Raw genomic sequence first — 14,045 nt, 5'->3', positions numbered from 1 at the left:
CTTTCAAAAGAAACACCCGACACAAGATGTGACACAACTAAGATCCAGTGAGAGCACTTTGAGTCAGACTCCTTTGTGATGAGGGTTGTCTTTGTGCACTTGAAGTTGAGTTGCTCCTAAGCATTCTAGTTGGCCTTGGTGGCTGAAATTTTTTGTATTCTTTAGGTTGGGTGTTAGGCCTTACTGCAATATTGGCCAACCTTGGTCAACCTGGTCCTCTTATGCACTGATCGAGTAGATCCAGCATTTTCAGTAGTGTTGTTCTGGGCTGGCAATGTTGTAACGGTTGCAGCAGTTCTAGTATTGTTGTGCTGGATTGGCGATGCTGAGGATGTTGCAGCAGTTCCAGTATTGTTCTTTTGGGCTGGCAATGCTGAGGTTGTGGCTGCAGTTGTTTTCTATCATTGATATCAATAAAAAATAACAACAATTATAATTATGATGAGGTAAATAACATAAGAAACAGTGCTAAATCTGGAACCATAATTAATGGACAAGTACTCACACTTGGCCTTCTAAGAGGGCAGCCTTGCTTATTGTGGCCCAATTTCGTAAATACACTAAAATACAAGTTATTAGATTACCTTTGCTTGGTCAAACATAAATGTGCTTTGTAATAATTTATCCTCACCTATGTCATCAATTAAGTTTGAGAGGAACCAATTCCATGAATCTTTTGTCTTGGCCTCCACGACTGCATATGCAATTGGTAGCATTTGGTCATTTGGATCCCACCCTATGGCAACCAATAGCCATCCTCCATATGGTGCCTTCAAAAAACAGCTATCAAGTCCTAACATGGGCTTACACTTTATGAAACTCTCCTTGCAAACCTTTAAACAAATATAAATCCTATGAAATCGTGGAATTAAGTCCATTTATGTATCAGGGTGCTCAGTTTGTGCTGCAAGAGGTAATTGGACTTGCAGCTTCACAGATGAACCAGGATTGGTGCATAGCAACTCATGGCAATAGTTGTAAAGTCTTCTATACTGCTCCCTGAAAGTTCCATTAATGTCAACCAGTGCAATCTGTTTGGCCCAAAATGTCTTTGCTCTTGAAATTTGCACATTCTACTTACTAAAAGTCCTACTTTGTATTTTGCCCAGCTTCAATTTCGGATTCTCTTCCACTTTCCTCCTGAAAACCTTCGCCAGCCACTTTGACTTCATCACTTTTATGTCAAATACAGTGTTACAAGAATGATGATCATTAACAGTTCTTAGCTACCAACTATCTTCATTGGCCATCTTCACCACATATGCAAACTATTTACACCCATCTCCATACTTAGCCCTCACTCGAACATTGTCCACCATTGGAAATTTTATGTTTCTCCCAGTGTGAATAGCATATGATGTCACAACTTCTTTGAACTCCTCTTTTGTTGCATAAAGAGTTCCAAACTCCCACTTATAGTTACTCATATCCTTCAACTCCTTGTGGATGAAAATTTTCTTCTTACTGCTTTCATCATCCTCACTCGAAAGCTCCTCTAACTCATCACTGTTCAATCCTTCATCATTGCTTAAACGAGAGCTCTTTCTCTTTTTAACATCCACCTTTTGAGTTTTCTTTAATTTCTCGACAGCAGTCTTACTTTTCTTAGACTTCCTTATGTCTTGGTGCATCTCTCCAAGAGTTATATCAGCATCAAATAGCTCATCATCACCACAGTAACCATCTTCACTATCACTAAAATGAATATCAGAATCAGCCTCATTATTCGGGTCATCAATGTCATCCTCTTCTTCACTATTATCCCCATCAACAACATTTTGAAGCACTTATTCAACATTTAAATGGACATCAACTAATCCCTGAATTTGGGCCTCTGCATCCACCCCTTCACCTTGGGCCTCCACTTCAATATTTTGGGCCTCTCTAATATTACTTGGCCCACTATTAGCATCCACACACTCTTCCTCAACAACCTTGCTCCCACCCCAACATCTAAATAACCAATGTCTTAACAGAAATCATCAGGAACTGAAGTCTTATGCATTACATACAAGTCAACTACCTTTTTTTAACTGCTGTATTTGTCATTTTCATTGCTTCTTTATCACCCGTCAACAACTTCAACCCTTCTAATCCTAACTCAGCATCTTTATACCACGGTACCCCAATGTTCTCAGCAATGTACCCAAGTTTTTCAACCAAATGATAAGCCTCTATAACACTCCATCTATCTCTGTCCCACCAGTTAACTATTATTACCTCACCATCAATATACTCAATTTTACCCTTATCACTACAAAACCTACCCCCTAACACTGAAACCATCCATCTTGCCATTATAAAAAAAATTTCTAAAACAGAGAACAGAGTAACTAATCTTTCAAAAATATAGACCACATAAATATGATATTTTTCACAAAAACAGAACATAAACCCCTCAATCCCTGAATGCAATAGAACCCTAACAGCAATCAAGAGTGATAAAAAATCCTAAACCCTAACCATTCAAACAACGCAGTTTCAAAATTAAATGGTGGCCTACCTCATTAGAAACCTTGATCAGAATGGCCCTATCCCAAACTCCCTTGTCGATGACTGAACCCTATCCTAGACTCCTTGCTCGGCCTCGACGATGTCGCCACCTGCACCGTCCTACACGTCGCTGCGGCGGACTGAAGACAACAGCGCGACGTCTAACCACCCTCTAAGTTTTTTCGTGTGACTCTGTTTCTTTGGCTATGTTTCTTCGTGCCAAAAGGAAAACAAATGGGTTACATTTGAAAAAGGAAGACAATGGGTTACTTGGATTACTCACAGAAGGATATTTTGAAAATTTTACTTTTCTTGCCACATCACTAACGTTTGTGACTAATTTAAATGGCGTCAAATTAAAGGGTAGAATTGATGCAATCGAAAACTTTTGGAAAAATTAAAACAAATTAAAACTTAGGAGTAATTTTAAAATTTTTAGTAAACTTTAGAGACAAAAAATATATTTTACCCAAAAAGTATCATCATTTAGCAAGAAAAAATAATGTTTATTTTATTTCCTTTTTATATTTCGTTTGTATATATTTTTATGATATAACATTAGTTTTTTAAATTTCTATTTTGTATCTTTTATTAATTATTTTTAATAAAAATAAAGATGTACAAGAAAAATATATACAAAAATAGTACATATCTTTTTTTTTTCACAATAGGAGGAATGATATTTGAACATGTAAGTAAAGAGAATTTATTAGAAAGTCCCACGTTTATAAAAATTGTTATCATGGTTACATAACAACACGCTAAGATATCATCAAGCTAGATATGAGTTGGATAAAACCTATAAAGAAAAAGCTTGTTTTGGCCACTAACAGTGCAAACATCTTCATAAACAATTAAATTACCGACGAGTAGCTAGATAGAAACAAGGTTGATGAAATTTGTGGACTAAACCAGGGGCTGATGCAAATGTTTGGTATAGTGTTTATATTTTGAAATAATAACGAGAAAAATTTAAGGTCGGCAATTTTAATTTATGTTGGATAATATTTTTAACCAATAGTCTAATATTTTTAATTCAGTATTATATTTTTAGTTTAATATTTTTAAATATTGTTGATTAACTATTGATAAAAAATAATAAATTATATTAATTGTATAATATTGCTCTAAGAAAAAACATTCAATAAGTTCAACTATGCTTTTTCACTTTACCTACTCTTCCATTCATGTATATTAGTGAACCAAGAAACATGAAAAGAAGGGTTCAATTACATATATAATTATTATTGCTAGATAGGTATTAGGTGGTCAAGTGAGCCGACACATAAAGCACTTGAGATTAGAGATGAACCCTTTTTCTTTTTCTTGTATTAACGGGCAGTGATTTGTCCTCATCTCACAATTCAAATAGCAAAATCCTTCAAGAATATTTTATAGAATCCCTAAAGAAATTAAAAGGGGTAATGTTTTTATTTTTTTCATTATTATTATTAAAGTTGTTCTAGTATGTCTAAAATCTTTTCATTCTTTTGGTGGATTAGATTTGTTATTGTTATAACATATGATTTTGGTTTTGTTTAATTTTTACTGTAGTAAAAGAAATTCTCTATATACAAAAATAAAATGAAAAAATAGACTTAACAGGCTTTTTCAACTAATTTTAATAGTGTTTCATAATACAAGAACATTTATTTTCGACAATATCAAAGTGGTTGTGTGTGTAAGTGTATATTGTAAGTGAATTTATGATATTATAATATATAAATATATCTGAAAACAATTGTTGTACCCATTTATTTAGTAGAATTTTTTTTACTGCAATAAAAATTAAATAAAACCAAAATCTAATACAATTAACTCATCTAAATATCCCCGTTACATATTCCAAAGACAAAACTAATCCACAAAAAATATTTTAGCATATTAAATTATTAATATAGCCAATAGCCATGTTAAAGTTCTGGGTGTCAGGGCTTGTCTGCGCCTGATGGTAGCTGTGGCTGAGCCAAGGCTGTTCGTTGCTAGTATTAGTTGGTGAACTTTTGAATTGGGCTATGACAGCATTGAATTGGGTATCCCAAATAATGAATTGGATCTCAAATGTTTGGATTTTGTTAATAAGAAAATAAAAATGAGAAGCAGCCCATGTTCAGCAATCAACATTAGCAATGGAGCCTCAAATGAAAATTTACACTGCTTTCGTGTCAATATTTTTAATGCCTTTTAATTCTTTTAATATTTATCTGGTTTGGAATAATTTATTTTGATTTCAAGAAATCGAAATAATTTAAAAAATTTATTTTAAATTTATTTTAAAATAGAAAAATTTATATAACATTTAATTTAAGTTGCAAAAAATTTTAAAGATTGAAACACAAGGATAGAAAAATTAATATCCAAAATTTATATATAACTTACAAATTGCAATGATCTTTTTTTCGTAAGCTTCTAAGAGAATAGTTTTCGTAACTATTTTCTAAGATTATAAAGTTAGCATTTAATACTTTAGCTGGTTGTAGTATTATAAATTTTTATAACTTTTTATTACACTAATCATCATATTAAAATTAGATTTTGTTATTCATATTTATTCTACATTCATATAAAATAAAATATGTGGCAAAAATTTAGTTATTATATATTTGTTTATTATTTTTATTTATGTCTATGCTTTTAAATCTACTACATTAAGATACTCATAGACATAATTCTAATAGTTATGTGAAATTAATGAGACGACATAAAAATTTAAGTGTGCTATTTTTTTTAAATAGTTTTATTAGTCTTTCATTTATACTCTTTCAAAAATATAACTTTATTGTCTTATTACTATTTATTTTTTAACATTATTATTATCTGTTTTTTATTATTATTATTATTATTATTATTATTATTATTATTATTATTATTATTTGATAAAAATAAAATATACATAGAGTCAGTCTACCAATCAATTTTCTTTATACATTTTACTTCAGTAAAAATAATTTATTCAGCATAAAAATAATTGTCATCAGATCTTTTATTTTTTTAAAATGCTTATTTTGTATTGAATAAATAATATGAAATATATATATTTTAAATATAGAAAAATAAATAAATAAATAAAATATAAAATATTATTTAAATATTTTAAAAAATAAAAAAAGAATAATCATCTTAAAAAAAACATAAAAAATATTAAATAATAATTATCTCCGTTATATGATTAAACTGAAACTACTATTTTACTTTTCTTATTTTATTTCATGTATTATATATGCTTTGCTCTTACGTTAAAAGTTTTTATATTCGTCAGTCACAGCGTATGATATGATAACATGACATAATATAAAATATAATACTTTTTAAAAAACAATAAAATTATAGATAATTAAAGATATTTAATATAAGATTGAAGACATTTTTCTTATCTATTACAATTATGTACGAAAATAAAAAGTATTTTGAATATAAATTTTTAAATTTGTTACAAAGCAAGGTTCAAAAAATAGACAAAGTCTAGATATAAAGACCAAATCCACTTTGCCAATGTGTTTGATCTCATAATAGCTTACCTAGTGTGCAGAATCTTAACTGCACATACAAATATGCTCATATATATATATATATATATTCAAATGAGATCTCAACACCTCTTAAAAAAAAAAGGAGAAAATAAACTACCCACCAAAATAGAAAAGGAGGTTATAAGAGTGGTCACTAGGTTACTTATCCAATTATTTAACTTTCATTTCCATCTTAGGAATTTCTCAACTCTAATCTATATAAAAACTGCCAAAAATTGTTGCTTACTTAAACATCCGAGTCCCTTGCAGGTACCATCCCACACACATCCTCACGAGAAACTCGGACGACTTTATCCCTCCATGAGAAGACGTCATACATTGCACCTGAAGGCGTCTAGGCCCCACGTTCAGGCCCAAATCATCTTCATCCCTTTGAGATTTAACAATCTCTTTGATGTTGTGAACTGTCAGGGGTTTTGTAACACCCTAACTATCAAAATGTCACGCTTCCGGCTGCGCTACTCTGATAGCTCAGGTATTACGACTCTTAAAATATTTAATACTAAAATGTGAGCCTGTTTAAATCTTAAACCAAATTTTCAAAACATACATCTATACTTTTCAATACAATTTACAATACTTACAAATAATATATATATATATATATATATATATATATATATATATATATATATATATATATATATATATATACATCATATCAATATATAAACTTCACATATCAAAACTCCTATCCCTCTTGCAAAGGTTATAATATTAATAGCGAGGGAAGAATAATGGTAACAAAACTAAAACATCTTCTATCGCATAAGCTAAACTCAACTACTCTTCATAAGCTTCTTCGTCCATTTCCTGAAAAAGAAAAGTCTGTAGCGTGTGAGAACCTAACCACATGGTCTCACCACAGATTTTCAGAGTTTATTATAAGAAGATATTTAGTAGGTAAACTATTTTTCAAACTCAGTGATTAAGTATCCAGAAATCAAAAGCACAGTTTTTCCTACAAAAGAAAATTAAAAGTTTCCTAACAGTATGAATGATCAATCTGTTCCAAATATAGGTTCATTAAGTCTATGCTGAACCAGCTTGATTTTTCATACTTTACTAATAAGTCAATCAAAAACCAATCACATCCTTCAACTAAGGGACTCAAACAACTCCACAACCAAATCATCATCTCATCATTAATATCCAAACTCAAAGATACCACAACAGAAACAAACACGAGCAAAAACATACAAGGAAAACACAGGTATAGATTACAGTTACAGCAAATAGCTCATATAGCAGTTAATAACAGTTAAGCAATTAGGCAGAGCCAAACAAATTCAAACTCAAGCAAAGCATACAAATACATATGATGAATGCTTATCCTATGGCTGTTGATATCAACTGTCGGTTACGTAGCCATCCCGACATATTCTCAAGCTCAAAACTACACCATGGGGAGAATCCCCAAGCTGACATGGAGAAGAAAACGCCCCCAAGCTCAAATATATCCATGGGACGAATCCCAAGTTGACATGGGGGAAACAATACCCCAAGCTCAATAGTAACCACGGGAAAAATCCCGGCTGACATAGGGCAACGCCCCAAGCTCAATATATTCAATAATTTTTCATAATTATCATTATCATTTCTGATACTAATTCATATCTCATTTTCACATTCATCCTCATTGTCATTCAATTATTCAAAAATCATACTCACAGATCAATCTTCACTCTCATACTCATTCTCATCATACCACTTGTTACTTTCTTCAATAACTCAGATTCAAAATATAATTGATTCTTTTCTAAATAAATCAAGCACCAAATGTAAACTTTTTCTTCATAATTTCCAAAAATCAAATTATAAAATCCTTGAAAATCTAAATCTTTCTAAATAAATATTTTTGAAACAAAGTCTCCAATTTTTATAAAAATTTGGGCATGCGGGTCCCATCAAAACCACACTTTTCAACCCATTCTCAACTAGTTTTCAATATCAAATCCTTTCCAAATCAACCAAATTCCAACATTATACATCTTCCAGTAATTCAAGGAAAATCAATTCGATAATGACCAACTTAACAAACCAAAATAGCAAATTAAAATAACTAGCTTCCTCAATAATTCAGTAAACCAGTCAAATAAATAATCACAACCATCCAAATAGTTCAATTCAATTTATAAAACTCATGTAATTATAAAAATATATTTTTCATACTATTATCGACTTATAACAACTCTTAAAAGTAAAATGAATTTAAGAAAACGCCCCTACCTCGAATGTCGACACTATAACCCAAATGCGCCAACAGAACATTTTCTCTCAATCTTAAAATCACCTGCAGCTCCAACCACAACTTCACTCACTTCCGCAGGAACAGGAACAACCCTTACTCACAACATGTGGCCCCGATACTTAATCCTAAAAACATTAACGTCGTGAAAACTTTAATAATACATAACTGAATACTAACGTGATGGTTTTTCAAAACATAACTACTTACTGAAATCACAAAACGAAGCAGCCGTAACTCCAAATCGACCCGGCAGTAGCTCCGACCATAACTTCAAGCGACAGCAGCAAGCAAAAACCCCAGTGACGGCGGCTGTAACAACGTGCAGTGTCAAAAACCTTCCCAGAATCCAAAAGAATAGAGATCAAAACCATAAAACTCTTACCAACAGAGTTTTCCGGTGACGGCAGCGAGGTTTCGAATGACAGAGGCAGCGTGAAGCTCCGGGGGTGCAGCCACAGCGGCGGTGGCTCCTAGTATCCTCTTCTATTCGTGTTTCCTCTCTCTCAGATCAGATGGGTGGCAAACCTCCAGTGGCAGCGATAGAGCATGAGACGGCGGTGGCTGGGCTTGTCAGCGGTGGCAACGACGATGCGGCTCGGCGACGGTGACGCGGTGGTGGCGCTGGCTTCTCTCGGCGACGACGGCATGGATGGCCGCAGCGGCGCGAATCCTTCTCCCCCTTCGCGTCTCTCTCTCTCTGTCAATCTCTCTCTCCTCCGGCATGGGTGGCTGGCGCGATGGCAAGCTGGGCGGCGGTGAGGCGCAACTGGCGGCGAGGCGTGGTGGATTCGGCGGATTGGTGGGGGGCGGCAGCTCTCTTTCTTCTCCCTCACTCCCTCGACGCTCCCTCTCTTTTCCCCCTTCCTCGATTCTGTTTCCCCCCTCTTCCCTTTCTATCTTTCTTTGTTTCTTTTTGTCTGAAGCTGGTAGGTGTTATTAGGGTTTGGGGAAGGGAAAGACGGTGGGGGTAGAAGGGTAGGATTAGGTAGGGATGCCAATGGGACGGGGCAGGGACGGGGGATGCCTCCTTGCTTCCCGTCTGCGCCCCCAGAATTGATCCAATCCCCGCCCCGATCCCCGCCATGGGGATAATCGTTCCCATTCCCATTCTCCGCGTTCCCCGTGTTTCCCACGGGGCCCCGTTCTCCATCTCCCTATGTTGAACATTTATATGAAAATTATAGTGAAAAATTAAAAAAAATTATAAAACATTATTACAAACATATCTTATCCAAGATTATAAGTTCAGAAATACAACATAACAAATTATAGTCCATAAGGGGGTAAGCACTGAGCAGGAAGAGTAGCCGGTAGCGACTGACGAGGGGTATGCTGCTATGGCTGTGACTGTGGACACAACTATGGGGGATTGGGAGTTTTGAACTTTTCTAGAAAGTTGGGGCTTGAAAACAGCGCTAAGTGGAGTAGTAGGAGAGAACAGAAGACATTCAGTAAGGTAAGATTAGGGTTTTCAATAGGCGAAATTATGAAAAACTCCCTATATTAGAAATAAATTAAGGGTATTTAAATAAACTCAAGAATTCGGGAAATTATCGGGGACGGGGCGGGGATCCCCGCTCGGGTCCTCGTGCCTGTCTCGGGGGGATTTTAGTCCCCATCCCCATCCCCACGGAAAAAATTCCTCGCCTTCGGGTCCCCATTTGGGGCAGTCCCCACAGGGATCCCCGTACTTCGGGGAATTTTGACACCCCTAGGATTAGGGTAGTTTAGGTAATTTTTATTAAAAATAGGGATAGTAGTGTAATTTTATGAAATAAATAAAAAGTAAGATAATAGTAAATATCAAATTAAATATAAAGTATCCATCTTTAAAAATACCTTTTAATTAATAATCTTTAAATAATTTTCAGTTAAATATCAATTTAATAAAAATTAGAGATAAGTAAATTAATTCTCCTTTATTTATAAAATAAGGTTAAAAATCTATATATTAAAATTAAAACATATAAAATACTCATTGTTCCGAGGGTTACCTGAAACTGGAGGTCGATCTCGGATGAGATCTTCTGCACTGATCGGAGCCGACGTGTCCGGTCGGTGGATGACGGCCGGAGCGGGTGCGTCCGACTTGTTGGATTGACTGCACTGCTGATCCTTCGTCAACGGAGGGTGGGGGGTACCTGCAAGAGACTCCGATGCTTAAGTTAGCATGGGTATTAAGCAGGTTTTATGTAGAATTAGAGTATGAGTTATACCTGGGTGCTCCAGTGTATTTATAGTAGTTGTAGAGTGACCTTTCTAGATAAGGTAAGTTAGTTATCTTATCTTATCTTTATCTTTGAGTTGAGGTCAGCTTATCTTCAAGGGAACCACCCTTATCTCTATAGGCTTGGACGGTCTTTGGATTTGGGTCGTGTTCCTCTACTTGGGCCCTTTATGGGCTTTCCTGTCGATTTGGTCGAGTTCTTTAAGAAGAAGTCGGTCCGCTTGACCTGAAGAGGTCGGTCGCTTTGTCGTTAATCATCCCAGGTCGGATAGCTCGACCCAGGGTATGAACAGTGCCCCTGCTTGAGCTCGGTCTTCTTTGTCGATGTCGAGTCCTTAACTTCGGTCCTTCTTGTACTGAAGCCGAACTCAAGCATTTTGTCGACTCCTTTTTGTAGCAGCTTTTGAATGTAGAACGTTTTTCCTCTATAAGCGCACGCTTTTGTATTAGCGCTTTTTTGGGAATGCAAGCGGTTTTAATATCCGCATTTAATTGGCATTTAATTGTCCCGTTTCCCCTAACTTCTCTATTTTTGAATTTTGCATTCAAGAAACGGTTTCTCTCCTTCGCCCTTTTCGTAACTTCTTCGCACTTATTCATTTTCTGCCTTTCACCCACATTTCAACTTTTCTTGCGACGTCGCTTGGTGATTTTCTGAAGCTTCTGTTTTCGCCTGGAGTTTTGTAGTTTCGCGTTTCTCTCTGTGATACTGCTTTTGTTCATGCTTTTTTGCTCGTGAGAGGGCAATTCCAGATTTCGTCTTCCATCCTTAATTTCCCTGAAGCTTTGCTACTTTTTCCAGGTTGGTACTAGCTTTCCTGCTTCTTTCATAGCTTCGTCTTCAGTTTTTTAGTGAAGCTTTGATTTTGCATGTTTGAAAGTTTGAATCTTTTTCATGGTCCTGTATTTGCTTGTCACTGTAATGTGTTTTTCCTGACTTTCTTTTACGCATTCTCTTGGCATTTCCGTCGAGGCTTTCTAGGGTTTTGTTGTTGCTTCTGGTTGTTTCCTATCTGATATCGATAGAGAATCTGCATCTGTTCCTCGCTTTGTTTGGAGATTTCTTTTTGATTCTGACAAAGTTTGCACCTTTGATGATTTCTACTTGGCGTGTTCGATGTTAGTGCTTTCTCTTTGCTGATGATTTTTTGCTTGATTTAGAAAAAGTTTGCGCCTTTGCTGTTTTTCCGCTTGACCCTTTTTGGAATTTCTGATAAACTGTGGAAATAGTGCTTTCCGCTGATAAACTGTAGGAGGGTGGACCTTTTGCATTTTTTGCTTCCTTTGTTTTCTTTCTGGATTTTATTTTGATGAGTGCTGGGATGTAGGTTGTAGAAATAACTTAAAGACCTTGCTTTGTTTACTGCCTCCAAGGGATGCCCCAAGACCTTTGTCTTGAGTCTTGGGGTTTTTCCTTTTTGTTTATCCGCCCGTCGAGATGTTTTGCCCTCTGTCCGAGATGTTTTTAAGTAATCCATTCTTCTTTTCTTTTTGTAGGATTTAGTTGACCTCATGTCTTCCCAAAATAACGTTGTAGAGATTCCTTCCCAGGTTCCCGCGGGTATGGCCGATTGGGTGGACTCCATGGTTCTCATGTGTGTCTCGCTGGTTGATTCTGAATTTTGTGCTAAGCTTAGGCAGTTTCATAGTGTCTGTAGTAATTCTAGTGATTAGAAGAACTATGAACTTGTCCCTCCCTCTTCTGACGAGAGAGTCTGCTTTTCAACTCGGGTTGTTGATGGTCGCCCTTTCTTTTATGCTTATGATTTTTTCTTTGGTCAGCTGGATATCACCCTTCCCTTTACCAAATTTGAAACCGATCTGTTATGGTCTTGTAATGTTGCCCCTTCTCAACTTCACCCCAATTCTTGGGGTTTTATTAAAATTTTCCAATTGCTGTGCAATGGTTTTGGTATTCCTGCTTCCCAATCTCTCTTTTTCTATCTGTTTGTCTTGACTAAGCCCGGTGTGGTAAAAAAGAAGTCAGCTTGGGTCTTCTTTTGTTCTACCCAGTGAAAGAAGGTTTTTTCCATGTTTGACGAGTCGTTTCGTGATTTTAAAAACTACTTTTTCAAGGTCCGAGCTGTTGAAGGAGCTCGGCCCTTTTTTCTGGATGAAAATGACGAACCTGCTTTTCCCTTGGAATGGTAAAAAGACGTGAGGGTCTCCAGGTATTCGTGGGAGATGTTGGATGATGCTGAGCGAGCCTTTGTGACTATCTTGGAAGAACGCTGGGGTCAACCTCCCCATCTCGACACAAAGAAATTTCTAACCAATCCTTCTCTTCTTCAAACTGAACTGGGTATCTTTGTGTTTTCTTTATTATCCGTGTATGTTGCTTGTAGCTGTCTTTCCGACTTGTCCGACTTGTAACTGATTTTCTGTTTTATTTGCAAAGGCAATGAAGAATAGTGAATCCATGAAAGCTTTTAAGAGGGCGCAGAGGGCGACTGCTGCCAGAAATGTTGCTGCCAAGGCGGCTGGGGAGGGATCCTCCCAAGTGCGCGAGAAGCCATCAGTGCAGAGTTCCGCCGGGGTGAAGAAGGTGATCCCTACACCCCGAGTTCGTTTGGTAGATCCTCACGTCGCCTCTGCTGCTCCTTCTATTGCTCCTCCCAATAAAAAACAAAAGACTGCTGAGCCCTTTGACCTCGATGCTCCTAATTTTAATGCTATTGAATTCGTGGATCAACAAATCGGTCCCTACGGCGCTCTCTCCATGGACGATGTGTCCATCCTCCATCACTTGGAATTTATGGCCCGAAATCATGTGAAGATGGCGTATATGTCGGCTGCCATATATCGGACTGCTCAAAATCTCCCTCTCCACGCTACTAAAGCGTTTATGGAGGAGGCGAAACAAGAGTTTGATCGGATGAAGGAGTTAAAGAAGGAGCTTGAGACGAAGGTGGCCAAGCTGGAGAAGGATTTGAAGAATGAGGAGGCGAGTTCTCAGTCATTGGCGGCTTCTTTGAGGTTGGTTGAGGACGCAGTCTTGATGCACAAGGATAGTTACGTTACATCTTATCGAGAGGTGATGTGCCTGAGGGGGGAGCTCGACCATGCCCAGGAAGATTATTCTGAGCTTTAAGGTCATCTCGTTGGCAGCATGACTGCTGCTTACGAGAACTTGAAGGAGCAAGTTCGAGTCATTGCTCCCGAGGCCGATCTCACCCTTTTTAGCCTGGATAATATTGTTAGGGATGGCAAGATTGTCCCTGATGATAAGGGTGATGATGATGAGGTTGTTCCTCCCCCTGTGTCCTCTACCAAAGTGCCAACCTCTTTTGCTCCTCCGGTTGCACCTGATTTGGATTGCCAGATTCTGAACCGGGAGGATGGAACTGTAGACGCTGTACCGATTCAGACTCGTCCTCCTTCTCCTTGTCCTGATGCTGCCAAGAAGGCTCCTGATGCTTGCTGATCTCTTTCCTGGGAATTTGTGTAGTTGGCCCAGCTTGTGGGATTTTTAAAACTTTTTTATTTATTTACTGACGCTTTCCTAGTTGCTTTTCTAGCAACTTTTATTTTGACAAACAAAAAA

Source organism: Arachis hypogaea, chromosome 20 (genome assembly GCF_003086295.3).
Source record: "Arachis hypogaea cultivar Tifrunner chromosome 20, arahy.Tifrunner.gnm2.J5K5, whole genome shotgun sequence".
NCBI lineage: Eukaryota > Viridiplantae > Streptophyta > Magnoliopsida > Fabales > Fabaceae > Arachis > Arachis hypogaea.
Note: the sequence above shows the minus strand (reverse complement) of the source record.